Source organism: Anomaloglossus baeobatrachus, chromosome 1 (genome assembly GCF_048569485.1).
Source record: "Anomaloglossus baeobatrachus isolate aAnoBae1 chromosome 1, aAnoBae1.hap1, whole genome shotgun sequence".
NCBI classification, from domain to species: domain Eukaryota; kingdom Metazoa; phylum Chordata; class Amphibia; order Anura; family Aromobatidae; genus Anomaloglossus; species Anomaloglossus baeobatrachus.
In genome coordinates this window covers 114,528,013-114,549,303 of record NC_134353.1, presented here as the reverse complement: position 1 = coordinate 114,549,303, position 21,291 = coordinate 114,528,013, and the positions used below count along the sequence as shown (strand labels likewise).

Here is a 21,291-nt window from a genome sequence, read left to right as displayed (position 1 = left end):
TTCTATTATTTCTCTATTTACTATTAATTAGATCCCTATTCCTAAAGCTGTTGATCCAAAAGAAGGCAAAAACCCCGGGCCACATTCAGCCAATTTGTGTCTCAGAGGGAAAAATTCCTTCTCGACCCCGGGAAAGGCAATCAGTCAGAGGACCCTGGATCAAACCTGACAGTACCTAATAATGTATTATGTTGTTATTATTATATCATTCTTAATAATAATGTAATACCTATTAATTATTTACTAATTATTGTAGTCATTATAATAAATACTGTAATATTATTATTATATATTATTACTATTATTTATGCTATGTTTAGTTTGTTGCTATTTTACCGATCTTATTACTATTCTATTATTATTATTCTACTCTGTAATATTTTTTTCTAGATATGTTTGGATTATTGCTATTTTATTATTATTACTATTATTACTAACATTTGTATTGATATTTTACTAAAATTATAACTTAGATCCCTATTCCTAAAGCTGTTGATCAAAAAGAAGGCAAAACCCCCTGGATACCTTCAACCAATTTGTGTCTCAGGGGGAAAAATTCCTTCTTGACCCCGGGAAAAGGCGATCAGTCCGAGAACCCTGGATCAAACTAGAGATTATTTTTATGGCTCTAATTATCATTATTATACAATTAATGTTAGAGTTACTGCTCTAATGATTATGATATTAGATATTATATTACTCCTTCTATTATATAAGTGTTCTTAATGCTTTTACTACATTTTTAACCTATTTCTAAGCCTAATAACTACTATTTTATGATTGTTGTTATTATTATTATTATTATTATACTTACCAGATTTTATGCTGTTTATGTTCTTACAGCTTGTATGTTGGGGCCACAGTCCATCAGCGTCTCATCGCTTTGAAGAGGTTGGTCCATATAGTGTTTTTTATTTTACTGAGGTTGGTGCTGATGTTTTGGAATATGGACTGCTGGTGGATCATCTGTCTCTGTGCCGGCTTCCTTCTGTGCCAGGTGGATCTGAAGTCGTTGACTCTGTACCGGCTGGTTCTGATCTCGTTGTCTCTTTGCTGGCTGGTTCTGAGTGCTTGTTGTGGTATTGTGCACCATTCGTCGATTAGCTCCTGAACCTCTCTTTTCTTTCTTCTTAGTGTCTTCTTTCTCATCTTCTTCCAGGTCTTTCACCTCCCGATACTTCATTGGTTCGGATATCACTACTTTATTCTGCTCCTCTGGCGTCTTCTTAGTGTCTTTTTTCTCATTTTCTTCCTGGTCTTTGACCTCCATTGGCTCCGCTATCTCCTCTTCATTCAGCTGCTCTGGCGTCACTGATGCCGGCTTTGGCGTCACTGATGGCGGCTTTGGCGTCACTGATGGCGGCTTTGGCGTCACTGATGGTGGTTCTGGCGTCACTGATGGCGGCTCTGACGTCACTGATGGCGGCTCAGGTCTTTTTTCATATAAAGGAAACGGAAGATATTTTTCCTGGGCTTTGCGGTTGGTCGGCATCAGGCGCTGAGAAAAAAAAGCAAGTTAATTGTCTGCTGAGACGTTCCTTTACATCTATGGACAGAACACGAGGACATAATATGCGGAGTGATAAGTAACCTCCATATTGAAGATTGGTGATGGGAGGAATCTGGTGCAGTAAATGAGCAGTTGGTTTTCTGCCTCCTCCTTTGTGCTGGGACAAGCTGGAGAGAAAACACAAGCAAATAATGGGATCAATCATACAATGTCCAGAAATCCTTAAAATTACAGGAAAATTCCTTTAACCCAAATCACTGTGACCTGCTGGATTCTAAATGATTCTGTGCAAAGAAAATCACACAAATTTATATGGAAAACTATTTTCTAACTGACTTTTTGCTCAATTTGCAATGTGCTGTAATTCTGTGCTGGACTAATTACATGTTCTAGATTATTAAATGCTGGATTATAGGAATGACACTTTATTCTAAGATTAACTGGAAATTCTTATTATATAAAATAATAATCTCACATGATAAGTATCCAGAACCGAAGATGCATTTCCGGCGGCGGTAGACGTCCTAAATAAAACAGAATCTGGTGAGTGTCCACTTATCACTCATCAGGGATGGACAATAGAACGAGGGTCCTTGTATAATAAAGCTGCGGACCTCCAGAGAGCTGCGGCTCGCTGCCATCCTGTAAATCTCATGCATTGACAACTCCATAGGAAAATCTGTGAATCCAAAAAACATTTAATCACAGATCTGATAGAGATCAAACACCGCAGCTTCCCACACATATTCATAGTGAGCGTCCACCCAGGTATCAGACCCCATTACACCCATAGATGGAGGCAACATGATCAAATCCAGTCTATTCTGGGTGTTTGTAGAGTCCCCAGTATAGGTAATACCACATGGAAAACATTGTACATTGGATTGTACTGGGGGCTGTAAATAAAGATATATGGCAAACATGGATTTCTATGTTCTTCATGCAAATAAAAACTCCACAAAAATTACAGCAAAAGTGACTTCATTACCAGCACATAGAGCCGAACCCCCAATAACAGTGCCAGGACACTAATCCCTCTGACATAAGTGGTAAATAATGCCCCAATAAATAATACCGGCAGCAGTGTCCTGTGTAACCTAAACATAAACTTCTGCTTTCCTACAGCCACTAGGGGGAGCACAGTGCACCAATAAATACAGATTACACTGATAGCGCCCCCTAGTGGCTGGTGACAGCAGCTGTTGTGGCAGAATTCTCTGCTCTGCTCGGTGTCTCGCCTATTTTGAGTTTAGGTGAAATAATAAAATCATCAGCGGATTCCAGATAACAGGAAAGAAGCATCGAGGAGAGGAGATAAATCAGTGTCCGGTCATCAGGGGATGTGATGGCGGCTACTCACCGATATACAACTCCACTCGTCACTGTCTGTAAAAGACTGAGGAGAGGGACAGTTTGTTTGTGTTTATTTCTTCAGATTTAAATCCAACAATCTTATTGGCTGCTGACCAGTGTCATGCAACACACAGAATTTAAAGGGACAGGACGCTGTTATTTCTCCACAGTGCATTTCATATAGACGTGCTATAACTCTGCTTAGTATATGAAGCTGGGGAGATAATCTAGGGAAGCAGCTTTACATTTTCATACACAGCAATTAAAATGACACTATCGATATTGTCAGAACATTATATTCTACATATTATTAGAGTATCGGTGCATGAAAGAGTTAATTATAAATTATATTATTTTCAATTACCTCTTCATGAACAGGATATTTTACACAATTTTCTTTTTATCACACGGCTGATGGTTATTTCTACATTACTGACATTTAAATGAATGAACCTGACTATGGCTGAGGTGTCAGCCTGACTCCAATATCATCACTGGGATCCATTGGCTGCAATACGTTCTGAGCTGATGGGGCTGAGGGATATTTTCTGATTCATGTTCTGTCTCTGCATGTTCAGCTTTACAATTACTTGAACGACAAATTTTGAAACCCCGTCTGCTTTGAAATTATTGTCACTTTTTGCTGTGATCTGTCTTGGCATGAAATTGTCTTCATTAGCCTCACCTTTGCAGTTGAGTTTGACTTTTCCTCACCCAGTGTCATGTAAAACTCTTGAGGGGTCCTTACTCCCCCTCCCCACCATCAGCCACAGATTGCCATGACAATTATGTGATCGGGCTGAAAGTTTAGGAATTTACGACTCGGGGATGGTAGAGCTACAGCCAAAAGATGTACAGGAAAGACAATCCTTTGTTCTGTTGGAGGGAAAACTCCTAATACAGTTTTTTACATGGCCCGTTAATATTAGAAAAATGAAAAACATAATCCCTGTGGAGCGCTGAACCCAGCGCACCGTTTAGCTTGACTGGGAGATCGCTGGTATCACGACAAATTAGTATTGGCCAGTAAAATCATGCTAGATGCGTTGTGTTTGGTATCTATGTAAATGTAAAATCGAGATATAAAATATGACACTAATATCTTTCACCTGTGTGGCCCAGGGGCAAAGATATGTGAAAAGCTAGAATTAAAGAACTTTGTGACAATCTTGTCACAGCTCACAAGATCCTGTAAAATGAGGTCACAGAGAGTAGGATTACCTGAGGGCATAAGAGCGATTAGCTCCTTGTTGGGGGGAGTCAGTACTGGAGGGCATCAGTAAGTGGTGATGCTGGCCATCGTTCTACCATCTTCTTCTCTTGGAGCCCCTCCCTCCCTCCCTAAATTCGGACGTCACATCTATGGCATGAGTTTAGTAAGTTTCACGTTTATACCTTTTATTTTTATGTAACTGTCTATACTGTATTTTTATTGTTCCCTTTTGTAAATTCTTGTATATTTTTTTTAAACACTGCCTATTTTCGGATTAAATATACAAAATGTAATAGTTCGTTTCCTTCTGTTCTATATACGAACCCAAACCCGTCCGAAAAGCCTTCTGCTATCCGAAACGGGTCCCCAACTATCCCTGAAAGTTGGGTGGTGGCAGCGTAATTATTATTGCATAGAATTATTGGAGTGCTATCATCAAGGGTACCAAGGTATATATATATTCCATTAGCGGGAATCGGTGATATATACATTTACCCTTGCTGTGAGACCTCCAATATTTCGCATTATTAGCTCAGCAGCCTCATTATATACATTGTCCTGCAGTACCAAAAGTGGTCTGCCGACAAGGGGGACGCTAGAGAGTAGTCGTGTTCGTGACAAATTAGTGAACAGCTGCGGGATATCTGAGTGACTCCCCCGGCTGTTCGTGACACCCAGTTTTTCTCTATTTACTCACACACCTGACTATAATCCCTCATAATCCCTGACTTTGTGTTATGGGCAGCACAGTGGCTGAGGGGTTAGCACAGCTGCTTTACAGTCCTGGCTTCAAATCCCTCCAAAGACAACATCTGCAAGGAGTCTCTATGTTCTCCCATGTTTGCATGGGTTTCCTCCAGGATCTCCTTTTTCCTCCAACACTCTATGACGTCTATGGATTATCACACCTTGTACAGTGGTGATCAGAACCTGGGCAATCATTAATCAGAAGTTCCCAGTGGAACACAGTTTTTACAGCAGGGCAATATTCTATGTACAGAGTCCCTGGGTAACTCTCCTTCTTCTGTAGAGTGTAAGCTCTTATGATCAGTGGGATTCCCTCTCTTCCGTAGAGTGTAAGCTCTTATGGTCAACAGAGTCCTCTTCTGTACAGTGTAACCTCTTATGGTCAGCAGGTTTATCATTCTCCTGTAGAGTGTAAGCTCTTATGGTCAGCAGTATCTTCTCAATACTGTAGAGTGTAAGCTCTTATGGTCAGCAGTGTCCTCTCTAAACTGTAGTGTCTAAGCTCTTATGGTCAGCAGTGTCCTCTCTATACTGTAGAGTGTAAGCTCTTATGGTCAGCAGTGTCCTCTCTATACTGTAGAGTGTAAGCTCTTATGGTCAGCAGTGTCCTCTCTAAACTGTAGTGTCTAAGCTCTTATGGTCAGCAGTGTCCTTTCTATACTGTAGAGTGTAAACTCTTATGGTCAGCAGTGTCCTCTCTATACTGTAGAGTGTAAGCTCTTATGGTCAGCAGTGTCCTCTCTATACTGTAGAGTGTAAGCTCTTATGGTCAGCGGGATCCTCTCTATACTGTAGAGTGTAAACTCTTATGGTCAGCAGTGTCCTCTCTAAACTGTAGAGTGTAAGCTCTTATGGTCAGCAGTGTCTTCTCTAAACTGTGGAGTGTAACCTCTTATGGTCAGCAGTGTACTCTATACTGTAGAGTGTAAGCTCTTATGGTCAGCAGTGTCTTCTCTAAACTGTGGAGTGTAACCTCTTATGGTCAGCAGTGTACTCTATACTGTAGAGTGTAAGCTCTTATGGTCAGCAGTGTCTCTCTGTCCTGTAGAGTGTAAGCTCTTATGGTCAGCAGTATCCTTTATATACTGTAGAGTGTAAGCTCTTATGGTCAGCAGTGTCCTCTCTATACTGTAGAGTGTAAGCTCTTATGGTCAGCAGTGTCCTCTCTATACTGTAGAGTGTAAGCTCTTATGGTCAGCAGTTTCCTCTCTATACTGTAGAGTGTTAGCTCTTATGGTCAGCGGGGTCCTCTCTATACTGTAGAGTGTAAACTCTTATGGTCAGCAGTGTCCTCTCTATACTGTAGAGTGTAGGCTCTTATGGTCAGCAGTGTCCTCTCTATACTGTAGAGTGTTAGCTCTTATGGTCAGCGGGGTCCTCTCTATACTGTAGAGTGTAAACTCTTATGGTCAACAGTATCCTCTCTATACTGTAGAGTGTAAGCTCTTATGGTCAGCAGTGTCCTCACTACACTGTAGAGTGTAAGCTCCTATGGTCAGCAGTGTACTCTGTACACTATAGAGTGTAAGCTCTTATGGTCAGCAATTTCCTCTTTGTCCTGTAGAGTGTAAGCTCTTATGATCAGCAGTGTCCTCTCTATACTGTAGTGTCTAAGCTCTTATGGTCAGCAGTGTCCTCTCTATACTGTAGAGTGTAAGCTCTTATGGTCAGCAGTGTCCTTTCTATACTGTAGAGTGTAAGCTCTTATGGTCAGCAGTGTCCTCTCTATACTGTAGAGTGTAGGCTCTTATGGTCAGCAGTGTCCTCTCTATACTGTAGAGTGTAAGCTCTTATGGTCAGCAGTGTCCTCTTTATACTGTAGAGTGTAAGCTCTTATGGTCAGCAGTGTCCTCTCTATACTGTAGAGTGTAAGCTCTTATGGTCAGCAGTGTCTTCTTTCTCCTGTAGAGTGTAAGCTCTTATAGTCAGCAGGGTCCTCTGTATGCTGTAGAGCAGAGGTCTCAAACATGCGGTCCGCGGGCCGCATGCGGCCCCTGAGGCTTCTTCTTGCGGCCTCAGGCACCTAGACCATGTGACAATTGCGGCCCGGTACATAGACGGGGCCAATGCCGTCAACACTTTTATTACAGCCAGTATAATCTGCGCACGTCTCTACACAGCTTTACTAATGGCAGCTGCCACCGACCAATCAGAGGCCAGCAGCTAACGTGTGTGTATTCTGATTGGCTGGCGCGGCTGCCATTGGTAAAGATGTCAGGAGAGCCGTGCTGCAAATCGTTCCCCAGTAGGAATGCGCTGATGGCGGCGGCCCTGTGTATGTAGCGGGCCGCAGATGTCACGGACTCTAGGTGCCTGCAGCTGCAAGAAACAGGTAAGGAGGACAACGAGGGAACGGAGGAAAGGTGAGAAAAATGTTTTATTTTTTTTTGTTTGTGAACAACGTCACATTGAGATATTACAGGATGGGACATTACTACCAGAGCACAATATGGGCACCTTACCACAGGGGGCAATATGGCCACATTACTACCAGGGGGCAATATGGCCACATTACTACCAGAGCACAATATGGGCACATTACTACCAGGGGACAGTATGGCCACATTACTACTAGAGCACTACATGGGCACATTACTACTAGAGCACAATATGGGCACATTGCTACCAGGGGGAAATATGGGCACATTACTACCAGGGGGCAATATTGGCACATTATTACAAGGGGGCAATATGTGCACATTACCACAGGGGAGAATATGGTCACATTACTACAATGGACAATATGAGCACATTACCACAGGGGACAATATGGACACATTACCACAGGAGACAATATGGCCACATTACTACAAGGGGGCAATATGGGCACATTACTACAAAAGGACAATATGGGCACATTTCTACAAGGGAACAATATGTGCACATTACCACAGGGGAAATATGGGCATATTACCACAGGGGACAATATGGGCACATTACTAGAAGGGGACAATATGGACACATTACCATAGGGCACAATATGGGCACATTACCTTAGGGGACAATATGGGCACATTACTACAGGGGACAATATGGGCACATTACCACATGGGACAATATGGGCACTGTCACGAACCACCGGGGGGGTCACTCAGAAATCCCCCGCGCTGGCTACCAGTACGTCACAATCGGGGCGTAACAAGTGGGGGTCACCCCTCCTTTATACCTCCCGACCGACAGACAGAGCACGTGACGCGCTCTCTAACGCCCCTCTTATAGTCAGGCCAACTATGGAATTGCCCGACAATAAGCAAGGAGGCCGCTATACTACTTATGCCGATTATTGAAGGGTCCCCGGTGAGAGTAGGGTATATATTCCCCCGACCTCCGCGGGCGGAATATATAAAACCTCCCCGAATCTCACTGGCCTCCCCACAATAATCCTTGGCACAACTCGCTGCCACCAACCGCTTCACGGTAACTATTAGCCGAACACACAGACGTGGGATTCAAGATCGAGATAACAGAACAGCCCAAGATTAATTATATAATTTAATCAGCCTAAAGCACACTAGAAACTACAATATATACAATAGGGAATCTACAGAATATACATATGTCAGAGTACAGTTACAGATACAGCATGGTTTACAAACAGGCATACACAGTTCCAGCAGTTACCTTGTGCGTCTGGCCACAGGGGGGCGCTGTAGACCAGGTTTCTAGGATCCTTCCCACAGATGTTTCCTACACGTGACCCCCGGCGAAAGAACACTGGAAAATGGCCGAAGTAGGGTTATCAACCTGGGCAAATCCAGGTCCCCTCCTACCTTAGTGACCTCAGAGGGAGCACTGCTCCACCCCTGGCTGGAGTTATGGACAATATCCACAACATGGAATATGGGCCATAACTTTGCCTGGGAGCGTCGTAGGCGGACGCCAACGCTCTCATTGTGACAGTTATGAATTTAGCTACAGAACGAGAGGACTCATGACTTGTCTACTAGTTCCCCATTGGCTGATATCACGCCTGGGGTATTTCCCCAGGTCCTGCTCCCATAAAAAGGGTGTGCCAGCATCGTCCGCATGCGGAGACACCATTTTTATGGTTGCCATATTTATCGGAAATATGGCTTGCGAGATATGAACCATATTTTACTGGAGTCGTTCTGTCTGGATACTTCCAAGCTTGCTGATTAGATAGCAGCCCCTACCACAGGGTCACGGCAGGGAGTCATCCTGTGTCCATTGTTCCCACATCATCTAATCTCCATATCACAGGAGATGGCCATGGAGGTGTAAGTGGAACACAGACCAGTTCCTTTGACACCTATCTGCTAAACAAACCGTTTATCCCTGTGGTAAATTTTCTGATTGAAGGAGTTGTGTGAAGGAAAGGGGGGGTGACACCAGGAGAGGGCTTCCTGACATAACTTGAATATCATGATTTATCGTCATATCTCCGGATTTACCTCACACCTCCCCCCTTTTGAGGGCGCTAGGGGGCAGCACACTCCGGTGTTCCCCCGTGCGCCCGTCCGCGACCTCTCCTTGTCGGGACAGCCCGTCTGCGTTACCGTGGTCACGGCCCCTTTTGTGTCGAATGGTGAAGTTGTATTGCTGGAGCGCCAGGCTCCATCGCAACAACCTGCCATTCGTCCCGGAGACAGTGTGTAACCAGCTGAGGGGATTGTGGTCTCCACGATGAAGTGGCGCCCGTATAGATAGGGTTGCAGACGCTGCAGGGCCCACACTATGGCCAGGCACTCCTTTTCCATCGTGGAATAGGCCACTTCCCTTGGTAACAGCTTCCTGCTCAGGTACAAGACTGGGTGCTCTTGGCTCGCAGAGTCCACCTGGCTGAGCACCGCACCGAGGCCGAAGTCACTGGCGTCGGTCTGTACTACAAACGGCCGCGCGAAGTCGGCTGCCTGTAGCACGGGCGGGCTGGACAGGGCGTCCTTTAGGGCCCGGAAGGCTGTCTCGCAGTCCACTGTCCAATCGACTGCAGAGGGCAGCTTCTTCTTGGTGAGGTCCGTCAAGGGCTTTGCCAGGCTACTATAGCATGGAACAAACCTCCTATAGTACCCAGCGGTCCCCAAGAAGGACATCACCTGCTTCTTGGTCCTGGGGGTGGGCCAGGACGCGATGGCCTCCACTTTCTCAGGCTCGGGCTTCAGTGTTCTCCCGCCTACCCGGTGACCGAGGTACTGGACCTCGCTCATGGCAAGCTGACACTTTCCCGGCTTGATGGTCAAACCTGCCTGGTGGATCCGCCTGAGCACCTGTGCTAGATGCTCTAGGTGGTCCTCCCAGGTGGGACTGAAGACGGCAATGTCATCCAGGTACGCGGCCGCGTACCCTTCAAGTCCCTTGAGCAGGGTGTTGACCATCCGCTGGAAAGTGGCAGGGGCATTCCTCATCCCAAATGGCATCACCGTGGACTCGTACAGTCCAAATGGGGTAATAAAGGCAGAGCGTTCCCTGGCCTTGCGAGTCAGGGGGATCTGCCAATATCCCCGGCTCAGATCCATGATGGTCAGGTACTGAGCCCCGGCCAACTGATCGAGCAGGTCATCGATGCGTGGCATTGGGTACGCATCGGCGACCGTGACAGCATTGAGCCCCCTGTAGTCCACGCAGAACCGAGTGGTTCGGTCCTTCTTAGGGACGAGGACTACAGGCGAGGCCCAAGCGCTGTTGGATGCCTGGATCACCCCCAGCTTCAGCATCTCGTCAATCTCCTGGCGCATGTGTTGCTGCACCTCCAGGGAGACCCGATATGCTGAACGCCGGATCGGGGGATGATCCCCAGTGTCCACGTGATGGACAGCCAAGTCAGTCCTTCCGGGCTGGTTGGTAAACAACCCCCGGAAGGGGTGTAGGGTGGCCCACAGCTGGGACCGCTGGTCCTCCAAGAGCTGGTGGCCAACCTCCACATCCTCAATAGATCCGCCTGCCCTAACCTGGGCTAGCATATCCAAGAGGGTTTCCGCTTCTCCCTCCTCGGGCAGGTTGCACACCGGGAGTGCACATGCCTCCCGCTCATGATGTGCCTTCATCATGTTCACATGGAAGGGCTTCCGCCTTCCACGGGCAGGGTCCAGGGTGACCAGGTACGTTACAGGGTTGAGCTGCTGGTACACGAGGTATGGGCCTTCCCAGGCTGCCTGAAGCTTGTCCTGTGGTACGGGGACCAGTACCCACACCTTTTGACCCACTTGGTAGGTCCTCTGACAAGCGTTCTGGTCGTACCAACGCTTCTGATCGGCCTGGGCTTGAGCCATATTGTCGTGTACCAGTTGCGTCACGGCCTGCATTTTGTCCCGGAAGCGCATGACATACTCGATAACCGACACTCCAGGGGTGGCCAAATCCCCTTCCCAAGCCTCTTTCACCAGAGCCAGGGGGCCCCGCACACGTCGCCCGTACAGGAGCTCAAACGGTGAGAATCCTGTTGAGGCCTGTGGAACCTCCCGGTAAGCAAATAACAGGTGTGGGAGATACCGCTCCCAGTCACGCCCGTGGGAGTCGACCAACATCTTAAGCATCTGCTTTAAGGTGCCATTAAACCGCTCGCACAGGCCATTAGTCTGTGGATGGTACGGGCTGGCCACCAGATGTCGCACCTGGACTTGCTTACAGAGGGCCTCCATCAGCTGGGACATGAATTGGGTCCCCCGGTCAGTGAGCATTTCCTGGGGAAAACCCACTCGGGAGAAAATCTCCAGCAATGCGGTGGCCACCTTGTCAGCCCGAATGGACGACAAGGCCACTGCTTCTGGGTACCGGGTGGCATAGTCCACTACCGTCAGTATGAAGCGTTTCCCGGAGCTGCTGGGGATGGCCAGCGGGCCGACCAGATCCACAGCCACCCTCCTGAAAGGCTCATCGATGATTGGCAGAGATACCAGTGGGGCTTTGGGGTGTGGCCCCGCCTTCCCCACTCTCTGACAGGTTTCACACGAACGGCAGTAGGCAGCCACATCGGCCCCCATTTTTGGCCAGTAGAAATGCTGGTTTAACCTGGCCTTGGTCTTCGCGATCCCTAGGTGTCCAGCCATCGGAATCTCATGTGCGATCCGCAACAACTCCGTCCGGAACGGATAGGGTACCACTAACTGTCGGTCCCTGGGCCACGCCTCCGGTGAACCCTGCTGGACCGTGACCCGGTACAGCCGTCCTTGGTCCCAGACCACTCGCTCCGGGTCCGAGTCCGAGGGAGGCTGTGCCGCCTGCTCCTTTAGAGCTTTCAGGCTGTCGTCAGCTTCTAACGCTGCCTGAAACCCCTGACTAGATGTGGCCAGAATCGACGAGACTGTCACATCTTCGGTCAGTACCCCGGGACCTGTGTCCTGGCCTCCACCTGACTCGGCTGCCACTTGGTCAGAAGGGGAAGAGCTATCGGACCTCCGGGAGGCCCCTTGGCTTCCAGCACTCCCACTGCGGGTGACAGCGGCCACAGCCGCTGCGACCGTGGGTCGTGCCTGCTCCTCCTCCGTTCCTGACCAAGTCGCCGGTTCAGGCAGACCTACCTGGCTTCCTGACACCCCGGTTGTGGGGGAACCCTGCACCGAGATCTTACCTGGGAGCACTTCCGCTCCGGGACCGGCCCCAATCTCACCTGCCTGTTCCCCCCCTGCAGCAACAGAACCCCGCTGTGAAATCTCTGGGGACCCCACATTTGCTGTGGTAGCCCCCACCCCACACACTGGTCCTCCCCCTGCAGCACCCTGCTCTCTGCTTATCCCTGCAGAGGGCAACAGATCCCAGCTCACAGGCTGATTACTTGTAGAGGCATTGTCACACCTTTCTCTGACCCCCTCCCCTGTCACAGCTGCAGCTGTGTGTGTGTCTATGGTGTCTATGCAAGCAGAAATATCAGAGTTCACTCCCCCCTCCCTTACATCATTCATAGAGAACACATTAACATTGTCAGGAGTCATGTCAGTACTGGCTGAAGGTTCAGCCTTTGGGGGGGGCCCAAACTGGGAGGTTATCTGCCCCAAATCTGTCCCAAGTAGCACGTTTGCGGGGATCCGATCAGTTACCCCCACCTCCCTCACCCCTCGCCCTGCGCCCCAGTCCACATAAATGCCAGCAACAGGCAGCGCCGGGTCAATGCCTCCAATCCCGGAGACAGCGAGGGTTTTTCCAGGTATCAAGTCTTGGGGGGACACCATCTCAGGCCGCACCAGAGTCACCTCCGAGGCGCTGTCTCGCAGTCCTATGGTCACAGACCGGCCGACGGTGACAGGTTGGAAGCTGTCCAGGGACCTACCACCACCCCCACCCACACAATACACCTTGGGCGGCCCTTGGGACGGGGACGGAGCCGGGGCCTTGGGACGCTGAGGGCACATGGCCTTGAAGTGTCCAGGTAGGTTGCACTGATGGCACCGTCTTGGTTCTGCCACGGGCCTGGAGAGGGGAGTTGAGGGGGACACCCCCTGCAGTCTAGGGGCAGTCGTAGAATTCATCTTGCCCCCTCTCCAGGTGCTGCTGGTGGCTGCTCTCCTGGCCTCAGGAGCCCGATTGTTGGTGTAGTCATCGGCCAGGGCAGCTGTAGCCGTGGACCCCTTTGGCTTCTGGTCTCGGATGAACTGGCGGAGATCCTCAGGGCAGTTCCACAAGAGTTGCTCTGTGATGACCAAGTCTAGGATCTCTGGTCCGGTGGAAAGCTGCAGGCCTTGGGTCCAGTGGTCGGCAGCTCGGGCAAGTGCCCGCCGGTGGTCAGCCCAGGAGTCCTTTGGTCCCTTCTGTAGGCTCCGGAACTTCTTGCGGTAGGACTCTGGAGTGAGGTTGTACTGTTGGATCAGGGCCCGCTTGATGGTGTCGTAGCCCTGATCTGCCTCAGCAGGCAAGTCCCCAAGGATATCCAGGGCCTTACCCCTTAAACGGGGGGTCAGGTATTTGGCCCACTGGTCCTTGTCCAGATGGTGCTGCAGGCAAGTCCGTTCAAAAGCAGTCAAGAAAGAGTCCAAGTCTCCATCCTTCTCCAGCACTGGGAAGTCCTCAACACGGACCTTTGGAAGTTTGGTGTCTTGAAGGTCACGTGTGGCTGATGAGGGCCGGAGCTGAGCTAGCTGCAGCTGGTGGTCACGGTCTGCCTGTTGCCGTCGCTCCGCAGCCTCACGCTCTGCCTGGCGCTCTTCACGCGCTGCCTGCCGCTCTGCCCTGCGCTCTGCCAGGAGTTCCTTGTAGCCCTCCTGGTCTCCAGCCTGGAGAAGGGCCATAGCCATTTGAAGAAGGCTATCCGAGCCTCCCAGGCTCGGTGGAATGGCACGTGGTGATCTGCGGCCCGCTGCGGAGCCTGGTGATTCACTGTCCATTGCAGAGCGGAGGGCTGGCATCTGGCTCGTTGAGGACCCTTGGGTGAGCTGCTCCTCATCTTGTCCATAATTGCCAGGTTGTGCGCTGTCCTCTGCAGAACGGTTTTCTGGCGTCGAGCTCCTGGAGGACTCGTGGGCAACCTCCTCATTACTGTCCACAGCACCGTCCTCCCTCTCTTCGGCTCCTGCTTTAGCATTGGCCAGTTGCATAGCTCTGCTCCTGGTGCCATCAGCCATTCTTGCAGACTTTTGGTCACTGACACAGAACTGACACCTGATGCACCCACACACCTTACAGTATCTGCACTCTGACACTCTAGTGTTGAGCTAGTCTGAAGACCCCAGCAGCCACAGCTGCTGCAGGCAGTCTTTAGTGTCTGGGAGTATGGGTCTCACACTCACACACACTATTATCTCGATCCCACCGCTGCCACCAATATGTCACGAACCACCGGGGGGGTCACTCAGAAATCCCCCGCGCTGGCTACCAGTACGTCACAATCGGGGGGTAACAAGTGGGGGTCACCCCTCCTTTATACCTCCCGACCGACAGACAGAGCACGTGACGCGCTCTCTAGCGCCCCTCTTATAGTCAGGCCAACTATGGAATTGCCCGACAATAAGCAAGGAGGCCGCTATACTACTTATGCCGATTATTGAAGGGTCCCCGGTGAGAGTAGGGTATATATTCCCCCGACCTCCGCGGGCGGAATATATAAAACCTCCCCGAATCTCACTGGCCTCCCCACAATAATCCTTGGCACAACTCGCTGCCACCAACCGCTTCACGGTAACTATTAGCCGAACACACAGACGTGGGATTCAAGATCGAGATAACAGAACAGCCCAAGATTAATTATATAATTTAATCAGCCTAAAGCACACTAGAAACTACAATATATACAATAGGGAATCTACAGAATATACATATGTCAGAGTACAGTTACAGATACAGCATGGTTTACAAACAGGCATACACAGTTCCAGCAGTTACCTTGTGCGTCTGGCCACAGGGGGGCGCTGTAGACCAGGTTTCTAGGATCCTTCCCACAGATGTTTCCTACACGTGACCCCCGGCGAAAGAACACTGGAAAATGGCCGAAGTAGGGTTATCAACCTGGGCAAATCCAGGTCCCCTCCTACCTTAGTGACCTCAGAGGGAGCACTGCTCCACCCCTGGCTGGAGTTATGGACAATATCCACAACATGGAATATGAGCCATAACTTTGCCTGGGAGCGTCGTAGGCGGACGCCAACGCTCTCATTGTGACAGTTATGAATTTAGCTACAGAACGAGAGGACTCATGACTTGTCTACTAGTTCCCCATTGGCTGATATCACGCCTGGGGTATTTCCCCAGGTCCTGCTCCCATAAAAAGGGTGTGCCAGCATCGTCCGCATGCGGAGACACCATTTTTATGGTTGCCATATTTATCGGAAATATGGCTTGCGAGATATGAACCATATTTTACTGGAGTCGTTCTGTCTGGATACTTCCAAGCTTGCTAATTAGATAGCAGCCCCTACCACAGGGTCACGGCAGGGAGTCATCCTGTGTCCATTGTTCCCACATCATCTAATCTCCATATCACAGGAGATGGCCATGGAGGTGTAAGTGGAACACAGACCAGTTCCTTTGACACCTATCTGCTAAACAAACCGTTTATCCCTGTGGTAAATTTTCTGATTGAAGGAGTTGTGTGAAGGAAAGGGGGGGTGACACCAGGAGAGGGCTTCCTGACATAACTTGAATATCATGATTTATCGTCATATCTCCGGATTTACCTCACAGGCACATTATTAGAAGCAGTGGCGTACCGTCAATAGAGGCAGGCCATGCCACTGCTATGGGGCCCGTGACCTGATAGGGGTCCCGTGATGGCTGCCCGCTGTGTTGGCGATTTCACTTTCCTCATTCCAAGCACGGGCTGCCCATCACCAAGCAGCTGATTAAGACTGCAGGGGGCCCGCACTGTTTGTATAGCGGCAACACAGAGGAGCAGACTCGCCGACACTACACACCATGCGGCCTCTGCTGAAGAGGACGGAGTTGCCAGGCAGCATCTTCTTCCAATCAGAGAGGTGTGCTAGATGCCATGAGGAGAACAGCCAATCAGGAGAGGGGGTTGAGCTTGTTCAGTAAGAGCGGGAGAAAAAAAATATGGAAAGCTAAGCAGGGTAGAAGGAGCAGAGACCTGAGCATTGCAAACAGAGAAAAGAGGAAGAAAGAGCAGAGAAAACAAGAAGGGAGAACAGAAAGAATAGAAAGCAAAGCAAAGGACAGGATCTGAACACAGTCAGGAGGACTGGCAGGAAGTGCAGCAGCAGCATGAGGCCAGAGGATGCCACTAACATGATCTCTTACAGCACAGGAGCAGGTGAGTATAATGTGCAAATGTTACTGCCCTGTCCTGTCACATCCCTGTGTGTATTATCCCTGTACTGTGACATCACTGTGTGTTAACCATGTACTGTGACATCACTCTGTGTTAACCATGTACTGTGACTTCACTGTGTATTATCCCTGTACTGTGACATCATTGTGTGTTAACCCTTTACTGTTACATCTCTGTATGTGTTAACCCTTTATTGTGACATCACTATTTGTTATCCCTATCTCTGTACTGTGACATCACTGCGTGTGTTAACCCTGTACTGTGACATCTATGTGGTGATAATATTTGGTCATGGTGTGGCGGCATTATTTAGCAATGTATAGTAGTGTTATTGGTCTTAATATGGTGGTTGCAGTTCAGTAACACTATGTACTATGTATTATTTGGTAATTGTATGACTATTTTGTTAAAGCATTACTAAAAAAAAAAAGTAGATATTTATAGGTTTGTATTATTTAATTATTTTTCCGCAGCCAGTAAATGTATCAGTAATTACTGTGAGGCACCGTGGTGGGACTATTTTTTAGTACTGTTTACTCTGGAGATCTTTGGTTTGTTGGCTGCGGCTGATTCCACTGTTTGCAGGCCCTGCGATGCTCAGCGAGCGTCAGGCCCTGCGGTGCTCAGTGTGGCGCCCTGGACAAGCCAGGACGTCACAGGTACAGCAACAACACACCCCACACCCCGGTTAGGAACACCAGAGTCACACACAAATCCTTGTTGCCTCCCTCCAGGGGCTGATGTCCACACCAGGTGGGGTGGAGCCAGGCGGTTGGCTCCACCCACCGAGGAGTTCACAGTCCTGGAGGCGGGAAAAGGAAGGAGAAGAGTTGAGGAAGGGAAAGTGAAGTGAAAGGAGGGAAGTGGTAGTGGAGGAGCAGACTGACCGTGTCCGGGTACGTGGCCCGGGTACCTACAACAAGGTTGGCAGACGGTGGTGACCATCTGCAGGAGAGGCTGATTGACGCACAACTGTAAGGACCGGGGTCGGACGGTGGCCCGCCGGTACCGGATCGGGGAGCGAAGAGAAGCCAGCACCATTCGGCAGGGCATACGGACCCCGACCAGGCTTAGAGTCGCCGTTAAACCGGTCAAATCCGTCAGCGACGGGAGCCTCCGGGGTTTCCCAGCAGCAAAGACCCGACTAAAGGCAACCGCTCAACCGTGAAGGGAAATACAGCTACCGCCACAGCTTGAGTTCCCAGGGCCAGCGCCTGCGGGCAAAAAGGGCTCCTCTGGCAACTATACCGCTGGAGAGCGGGTCACCGGTGGGAAGCCATCGGGGCCGAAAACACATCAAAGGTGCAGGGAGAGACAGTCACCGCCAACCTACCGGGAGTGACCACCGCAGCCGTCTGTGGGACCCGTCCATCCAGCCGTTTGTTTTACCAGAGAATCGTGTACGCTACTGGCTGAGTGAGTACCACCGTGCCGCCGGGAACTGCGCTGCCGCCCCCACGACCCTGCACCTCCCCAACTCTTGTCATCCACCCTCCAGTCACCATCACCGGGCCCCGGGACCACCAAACCCCCCTACCCACGGAGGGGAGAGAAACACCTCAGCTGCTCCCTGTCATCGCTCCCGGGATCCCCGTCCAGAGCAGCGGTGGTATCCCATTCTCACCACAAACCGTGGGTGGCGTCACGGACTGACTTCCCAAACCCAGAAATCATCCCCTTTCACTCACGGGCGAGGAGCGCCGCTCGAGTCCCCGGATCCGGCCTACCGCTCGAGCCACCGAGCAGCAACAGCGCCGGACCCGAGCGTGTTGAGCGCAGCGTCCCCTCCTCCACCCGCGACACTCAGCGAGCGTCAGGCCCTGCGGTGCTCAGCGAGCGTCAGGCCCTGCGGTGCTCAGCGAGCGTCAGGCCCTGCGGTGCTCAGTGCATCTCACACAGTCACAAGACAGCAGCGCAGGCGCACAGCACTGCCTAGACTGCTCCTCTGCAGACGGAGCCGGGTGCGGTAATACTCTACTTAATGGACTGGTAGATGTAGACTTAATGGACTGGCTAGAATAAAGATTAATTCATAATGTGTATATGCGCCCCCAGTAACTTGTATAGCCCCCCCAGTAACATATATGCTGGTCAACCATCAGGTTGGTAGATAGTATATATACCAGTTAATCCCTTCAAATGTTACAGAGACAAACATACAAATAAGAACTGAACGTGTCATAAACTTTCTCTGGTAAATATATTTCTAAAAGTTTTATTGCCAAGAATTTCTCACTGGATGTCAATAACAAACCATCCAATCCACACAGGCAAAGAAATCAAACCATAAATTCCATAAATGAAGTCATGTGAAATAATGAGAAATAACACAGGGGAAAAGTATGGAACATGCTTACTGAAATGTATTCAATACTTCTTACAAAAGTCTTTGTTAGTGGTGACAGCTTTAAGACGGCTCCTGCTGTGAAGAACAGCACCTTGCACCATCTGTAGTATGTCAGGGTCACGTGGTACGGTGTCCCCACTTTCAGCAGCGTGACGTTCCACATCTCGTGCGCATATGTAATGTCAACTTTTTCAAGCTTTTTTTTCCTGTTACACACTACGTCCGATTACATTGTTGTTACCCCCAGTTTGCGCCGTTCAAACACTGCAAGCAACTCGCACAGGGCTGAGCACCAAGCGTACCCGAGCACAGCATCGCTCACACAAGTTCGCATGTAAAGCATTCGAACTCCGAACCCAAGCCCTATGTTTTTTCTAGTTGGTGTTCGGTTCGAAAACTGAACCTCAGGTCCGCTCATCTCTAAGGGGTACTTTGCACACTACAACATTGCAGCTGTGATGTCGGTGGGGTCAAATCGAAAGTGACGCACTTCCGGCGTCACTGTTGATATCGTAGTGTGTAAAGCGTTTTTGATACGATTAACGAGTGCAAAAGCGTCGTAATCGTATCATCGGTGTAGCGTCCGACATTTTCATAATTACGCTGACGCGATGGTCCGATGTTGTTCCTCGCTCCTGCGGCAGCACACATCGCTGTGTGAGAAGCCGCAGGAGTGAGGAACATCAGCTTACCTGCGTCACCGCGGCTCACGCCGGCTATGTGGAAGGACGGAGGTGGGCGGGATGTTTACGTCCCGCTCATCTCCGTCCCTCAGCTTCTATTGGCCGTCTGCTGTGTGACGTCGCTGTGAGGCCGCACGACCCGCCCCCTTAGGAAGGAGGCGTGTCGCCGGCCAGAGCGACGTCGCAGGGCAGGTGAGTGCATGTGAAGCTGCCGTAGCGATAATGTTCGCTACGGCAGCGATCACAAGATATCGCTGCTGCGACGGGGGCGGGTACTATCGCCTCCCTTACAAGAAAACTCTGGAGTACAAAATTGCACGAGCAATTAACCCATTGGTTGCTTCAAAAAAGAAGGAATGGCGGCAACTCACTGGTAGATATGAAATGGCAAATTTATTGCACAAACTGCGGCATAGTTACAACAATTCCTTCTTTTTTGAAGCTCTTTTTGGATTCTCACCTGTTGGCAGAGCACCACAGAGATCGGCTGGAGGTCCGTGTTCCACGTGAAAACCACAGATCAGTGAGTACACACCTGGGCTTGCAGTGCCTAGCTTTCTTTTCTTTTAACCCATTGGTTGGTTACTTCCTTTTCCGCTCCTAGGGTGGTCGTACAAATAAAATGCGTTGAGGCTTAAATGATCTGGAATCATGATGCTGAGCATCTTTAACATTGACTAATTACCCTATTAGTATGGTATACAGCCTGGGAGCTAGTCAAATGTTGACTTGTATTGTATGCTGATTCATTATTTATCCAGTCTTTATTTGCACTGCATAGCAGGTTTTCTTATTTTTACCTCCTTGTCCTACTTCTCTCCGGTTCAATGGGGCTTCCCCAAGATTTTCTCTAATAACATTGTTAGGGATGGATAGGGCAAGTTAGGGTTAGCCATCGTAGAATGGGGGCGCCTTCATTGTCCCTATAGGGTAGGGGTAGGGAACATGACTTTTTCTGCGGTGCCTGGGCAGATTCTGGGGGACCGCAGTGCTCAGGCCGGCCGCAAAGTCTCGCTGGCTGTTGACTCTTTATATTCCCATATGTGCTGCAAGGATGTGCAAGCAGCGCTACTGAATGTTGCATGCACATACCATTCTGTCCTCATGCTGGCCAGTGCCAGCATGCTCAGGACTTACTTTGTGTGCGGGCTTAGCGCTCTGCGCTCCCGCCCCACAGAAGAACAGAGGAAGAGCAGCTGCAGCAGCTTCAGTGCGTCGAGCACTGTGTGCCCTGCCCCCAGTGCTGTGTACCACCTCCAGTGCTGTGTACCACTACCAGTGCTTTGTGCCACTGTGCCGCCCCTGCAGCGGTCGAGCCACTCGGATCCGGGGGTTTCTGTGGCTTGAGGGTCTCTGGACCTGGGGGCTTGCGGCCACTAAAATGTAAAGGGCATAAGAGTTTGTGACGCCACCCGTGGTTCGCGGTAAGGGGAGTACCGCCGCTGCCGATGGGAGCACCCGGGGGAGATGGAGCGGGGCAGCCAGATGATGTTCCCTCCATGGGTAGGGGAGGCCCCGGGACTCTGAATGGTGGGATGCTGGTTGTAGGGGAGTGCAGCGCTGGTTGGAAGCAGGGAAGGACCATGTACTCACTCAGGCAGTATTGGTGATGATGCAACTGCAAAGCAGACACTGACAACAAGGTAAACCAAGTCTGCCCTCTTAGGGGAGCCCGTCTGGGTATCCGTCCCCTATAGTACTGCCGGGTGGTCCGGAGCCTGCCTAAGTGCACAAATTGGAAGTGTTCTGGTGGCCCATTGGAGTAAAGCT

General features: G+C 49.9%; 1 long non-coding RNA gene across 1 annotated transcript; it reads right to left on the bottom strand.

Moving 5' to 3' along the window:
- Nucleotides 1–1,428: 1,428 nt before the first annotated feature.
- On the bottom strand, nucleotides 1,429–2,055 carry LOC142289918 (uncharacterized). The gene is made up of 3 exons (XR_012750187.1): nucleotides 1,986–2,055; nucleotides 1,592–1,677; nucleotides 1,429–1,498 (listed from the first exon to the last, which is right to left on the bottom strand). It is a non-coding gene; the product is annotated as an uncharacterized LOC142289918 (long non-coding RNA).
- Nucleotides 2,056–21,291: the final 19,236 nt, after the last annotated feature.